This window comes from Xenopus tropicalis, chromosome 1, assembly GCF_000004195.4.
Source record: "Xenopus tropicalis strain Nigerian chromosome 1, UCB_Xtro_10.0, whole genome shotgun sequence".
Classification (NCBI taxonomy): Eukaryota; Metazoa; Chordata; class Amphibia; order Anura; family Pipidae; genus Xenopus; species Xenopus tropicalis.
In genome coordinates this window covers 152,036,759-152,043,038 of record NC_030677.2, presented here as the reverse complement: position 1 = coordinate 152,043,038, position 6,280 = coordinate 152,036,759, and positions in this window count along the sequence as shown.

Sequence of the window (6,280 nt, the reverse complement as noted above, 5' to 3'; positions counted from 1 at the left end):
GTGTTCCATTGCGATGCTCAGAGACCTGCAGTTCACCTCTTGAAGACAATGCTGCCTGCATTCCACAACAATGTATTCAAAAGGGGCAGCCAGGGGGAAGCACATAGGCATTTCTTCCCCCGTTCTTTTTACATGATCCCTGCAATCTCCTTTTCACCACTAATAACATTTCTATATTGTTTTCATCTCCTTGCAGGAGGCCAGCAGACACCGTGCTTAGCTGCTCAGAGGGCATAGGGGAGTGTTTACTAAGATTTGAGATAAATATCACTGGTGATATTTTCTGTTGCAACCAATCAGATTTTTCCTTTTGATTACTTGTAGGTGACTTTTCAAATGTAATTGCTATGCGCAACATCACCGGTAATATTTATCTCCAACCTTAGTAAACACCTCCCATAGTGTGATCTTAATGGTGCATGAACAGTTAAAAATGGACAGAGTTTTCCCCAGACATAACTGCAGCAAGGACAACTCCATTTTTGTCATTTCTTGATTAAAGAAAAACTTTAAAGGTATGCCAGCATAGGTGTCCCCCTGTACTAAAGTCAATTTAACAGGAATTTAAGAGGTCTGGGCTGCTATGTTTATCAGTTGGAAACATAAAGGTGATTTGTGAATGCTTTTCTGTAATTCCCAAATCATGCTGTAGTAATGAATGTGCGAGGAGTTACATACAGTGATTTCAGTGTATAGTGCCCAAGGTTTTATGAATAAGTGCTCTGTGATGATCTCCTTACTACAAATAGTATAACTAAATGAACAAATAACTCTTGCTTAGGATGCTATAATGTTATGCTGCTTCTCGGCTATAAAATTATTACATGTCACTGGGGGAACAACAATATTTTAGGCACCACCCCCTAATGAATCCTAGGGCTAAAATTTTCCCCTGAGATGGTGCTCCGATTAGAAAAGAAATTACTGGCCCAGGGACCCACCAGTCTTACCTGCCCTTCCCACCTGTCCCTTTGGTAGGGCATATTTATTAAAGCACCGTCTAATGGACAAAAGCTGCTCCTTAAAATTAATTAAACATCGCTCACTTCTCTCTTGGGGCAGAGGGGGGGGGGGAATTGCTCTTTATCCAGACCAAAAATCATTAAAACAAGTGCTCTAATGGCCATGCTGATCCAGTAGTCTAGGTTATATAAAACAGTGTCTGCCTGTCCTTTCTATTCTCTGCCCGGTGGCTCCGGCACTTGAAACAATGTAACGCAAGGCAGCAGATTTTACAGACCCGTCTTGCTGGAGGAGCCTGGCACTTGCAACATTGTTTAAAAAGAAACAACCAGGCAGGAGTTCAGCAAATGTTACTTTCTATAGCAATTACATTTACAAATATCTTTTTTTCTTTTATATGGCAAAAAATTATTTTTGGGGTTGACGTCCTTTATTTCAAAATCCAGATGCGTTTCCCATCAGTATTGTGAAAGCTTCTTTTAAACCACGGCCATTGGTGTTTGGAGTGCACGTCTATTCAAGATTGTGTGCCTGGAACAGCGTAGTCGCAGTTAAAGGTAGGAAAGAGATATTGCTCTTCAACACCATTTATCCATTGAATATTAATGGAACAATGGTAAGATAGATCCATCAACCAAAAGGGTGGCAAGGAGGACCATACAGTAGATCAAAGTCTGTCTCTAAAGGCACATGGCGATACTTGTAGCCAGCTGTTTGTCATGGCTACAAAATAGACAATACTGATAATTGTTGCTACATGTTTTTAAGGCTAATGTCTGACAGAACAATTTAGATATCTGCTACCGCAGGCGACTAACCGATCCAAAATATCTTTCCACCAGCAACAACAGGAGGTTACCGGTGGAAAGGCCTACACAACAATTGAACTTTCCAAAGTCATACAAAGTTGCCTGCAGGAGGAAACTTCATGTGACTTTGGAAAGCCAAAGCAATGCGCTGGCCTTTCCACTGGCGACTCCTATTCTTACGGGTGGAAAGGCATTTTGCGGGCAACTATATCGCTCTGTTGGACAGTAGCTTTAGAAGAGCCAATTCTCAGTATTGTCTATGAAAGGAATTTTTTTGGTGCTTTATAACTGCAACAAATAGCTCCATGTGTCATAGCCCTAAAGGCAGATATGGAAATGTTGGACCAGTGCTAATAAAGTATAAGCTGAGGCACTTCAAAATAAGATTAATAGAGAACATAAGATCAACTAGAAAGGGAAGTTTGGGAACAAACTTCATGTTGGGTTGAAAAACGTGAAGTCATTGAATGAAATCTGATCTGTTGTTGGCTCAATTCACTTTTTCCAACCTTGGACCACAGTTATATAGTAAAAACCACTGTGCAAAGTTTGGGGACCCTGGTTTTTGTCTGAATTGCAGCAATTTAAATTTCAAAGTGACATCTGATTGGTGGTTGGTGGCTCCGCCCCCTTTTCTAACTTGGAACCGCAGTTACCCAGTGACTAACTCTGCAAAGTTTGGGGACCTTAGTATTAATATTTAAAGAATGGCAGCAGTTTAAATTTAAATATATGTAGTCTATAGGTGAAATCTGATTGGCTGTTGTTGACTCCGCCCACTTTTCTAAATTTGGAACATAGTCACCCAGTGACAAACTGTGAAGTTTGGGAACCCTGACATCAAACCAATAAAATTCAATAGATGAAATCTGATTGGATGTTGGTGACTCTGCCCACTTTTTCAAAACTAAAACTGCAGTCCCCTAGTGACCCTGGTGTTAATACTGTGAGAATGGCAGCAGGCTGAATTTCCCCATTGAAAATCAATAGTTAAAATATGATTAGCTGTTTCTGGCTCCACCCACTTTTTTAACTCTGAACCACAGTTACCTGGTGACTAGCTCTGCAAAGTTTGGGGACCTTAGTATTAATATTTTAAGAATGGCAGCAGTTTAAATTTAAATCTAATTGGCTGTTGTTGGCCCTGCCCACTTTTCTAAACTTGGAACATAGTCATCCAGTGACAAACTGTGCAAAGTCTGGGGACCCTGACATTAAACATGTGAGAATGGCAGCAGTTAAAATTTCCCCACTGAAAACAATAAAAGAAATGTGATTGGCTTTTGGCGGCTCCGCCCACTTTTTCTAACCTTGAGTATGTAGTCACCCAGTGACTGACTGCAAAGTTTGGGAACCCTGGCATAAAACCAATAAAAATCAATAGGTAAAATCTGATAGGCGGTTGTTGGTTCCGCCCACTTTTTTTTACCTTGAACCACAGTTACCTGGTGCCTAACCCTACAAAGTTTGGGGACCCGTTTGTTATTACTGTGAGAATGGCAGCAGGTTGGATTTCCACTAAGTCAATAGGTAAAATCTGATTGGCTGTTCACAGCTCCGCCCACTTTTGGGCATCCAACAATCATCATATTTTCATTCAGGCTGACCCCATGTGATTCAAGTTTGGGGAGTGTAGCCTCAAAGCTGTAAGATTGTTAGCAGTTTAAATTTCCCCATTAAAGTCAATGGGTGAAATTTGATTGGCTGTTGTTGGCCCCTCCCACTTTTGGGTCATCTAACAAATGTTGCTGTTTCATAAGGGATGACCCCATGACTATGTGATTCAAGTTTAGGGGGTGTAGCTTCAAACCTGTAAGAGCAAAGGCGGCAGTTTGAAAATCTTCCCTGTCAAAGTCAATGGAAAAATCAGGGGGTTCGGAGCGGTGCCACAAAAAGACGGGGGCCGGATCGCTTAGAAAAGCACAAGCAACCTGCTCCGCTATAGGGTGAAGATGTGTGGGGAGTTTGGGTGTTGTACCCCTAAAACTTCAGGAGGAGGAGCGTTTAGAAAATGGGGGGGTGCTAAGAAGAAGCAGAAGAATAAGCCAAAGTCGAAGAACAGTATGTTGGAGTTTTCAACCCAACATAATTTATTGAAACAGTATGTGACTTATGTGATAGTATGGTCATATAGATCAGAAATAATGTCATCTGAAGGAGTTAAATTGGACAGAAATAAAATATATATTCTGACCCAACCTGCAGATCCTACTCACAAAATACCCACATTTTCTGGGATACCTGCATCTACCTGACCCGCTCCATAACTGTTGCTTGGTTGACAGGCCATCCAAACATAATACCCATATCTTTCTCTATGAGGTTTATTTATTGTTTTAAACCAAACCGGATAGTATGATCCCCAAATCTACTGTGGGAAAGTATGCTTTCCTTTCTCAGGATAGAAAAGACAGAGTATGTTTCTAAAGTTAATGGCATGGTGATGTAGGGGAATTGGGTCACTTGCGCACAATGACCTTTTGTCTGCCCGCAAAGATTTACCTAAAAGTTAACTTTGTACTGAACACAGCTAGAGTCATTGTATGCTTTCCAGTAGAAATGTGTTGTGGTGCACAAATACTCCTATCTGCAGTCTCAGGAATCAAAGACTCAGTCTTCACATTAAGTAAACTTTTCAACTATTCTTCTAGAACAGGGCTGTCCAGCTGAAGGCCCATGGGGTGGATGTGGCCCTCCAAAGGACTTTTATGGCCCTCAGTCTGCCCAAAGTCTCCACAGAGTTCGCTATGCAACATGATCATTTGTTACCCTCCACCGTGCTTTATGAGATATAATTGGCCCACTACAAGTAATAACTTGGAAAGCACTGTTCTAGAAAATCAATATTCTTGAATTGTCTAGTTCCTATTTACTACAGCAAGAACTTCATGTTCTTTAGCAACTACTTTGGAACAAAATGCACAGGATGTATCCTAAAACAACGCATCCAGCATTACCGCACTTACAGAAAATCTTCAGGAACCAGGCTGTTAGAAGAACAGACAGTACTTTTGCATATCTAAATAGACAAAGGGTGAATGAAGAAGCTGGAGGATGATCAGTCTGGCTGAGGAATTCCTCCACTTGCAGAACAGAATCTACAAGAGCTCAGTACAGCTAGGGATGTTCTATGTATAAGCAGGCTAGCAGAGCAGAGCTTCTCCACACTCCGGGAAAATGGCAGCAGAGCAAGGAATCTTAACTATATCACAGATATGATTTATCAGTTGTTATCTCAGCAGCAGCACATTATACTCCACTGGTATTTAATATGAATGGAAGCTCCAAAGTATTTTGTGACATAAGAGCATTTTGTCATTGCTCTACCATGTTCATATTTTATGTCCCTCGTGTTATTAGATTTTATTCCAAGTATCTGCAGGGGCAATATAAGTCAAGCTGGACTTGTTGAAGGTGATATCCCATTGTATTGTTGTGGAGATGGTAGAGGGGTCCTGTTAACTGATGCCATATTCCACTATATGAAAATCTGTGAGTAATAAAGCTTGTTATGGACCCACTCTGACACCAAAAAGGTAAGTGCGGAGTGGAGGCAAGGTTTATGTACATGTACATAATAAATATAGAAAAATATGAAAATTAAGGCGTTTTCATGGCACTCAAATTGGGCCCTCCACTAGACCACTATATGAGGACTGTCTGTGGCATTGTACAGCAGCTCCTCTGGCAATTTCCATAATCTACAAATTTCCCCCCTGGGTGTGTTTGTATGCTTTTCTCCTATTAATAACATCACTGTTATTCCTACTGGTCTGGCTGGTAAAATAGCAGCCAGATTGCAACCTTGTGTAGCAGGACAGGACCATATGCTCTTACTGACCCTGAAAAGCACTGCTGTTTGTACTCCCCTAGTACACAAAATGTTTGGACATATAGGATATTAGGAACGTTTTGTAAAAGACATTGGTGGAATCCCCTCTGTATATAGCCAGTGCTCACACACTGCAGTAATAAAGTGCGAGCGGCAGATAGGGAAAGCAAAGCTGCAGTGCTGTATTAACACTGGCTCATACTTCCCCCAGTCCCCCAGCTGCCTCACGCAAGTCAAGAGCGAACCTGCCCAAACCGGTTTCCTCAGACATTTTGTTGTTTTGGCTCAGAGCTGTGCTTATGCCCTCGCTCCTGAAACCAGAACATCGTGTCCCGTTCAAGGCCATTGCTGCACACAGGCAGTATTTGTGCGCTATACAGTGTAAAATAAATGAGCACAATTGCCCATACTGCAAGTTTGTGGTGCCCGGAACACTTACTTTTGCAGCAATTTCTAGATAAAACAATTGGGGAAATTGAAGTTTATTTCAGAGCATGAGATATAGGGCAGAGAGGTTGACCAATTACTAAGCCATTGCCCCCGGGGGGTTACCAACATACAGTTTAATAACATTACAGCAATGGGTGCAGCCTGTGTGGCTCTGCTGCTGTTGCGTTGGGGCTGGAGGCTATAATTCAACAGCATCTGGAAACGCCACCCAGTCTATAATAGAACC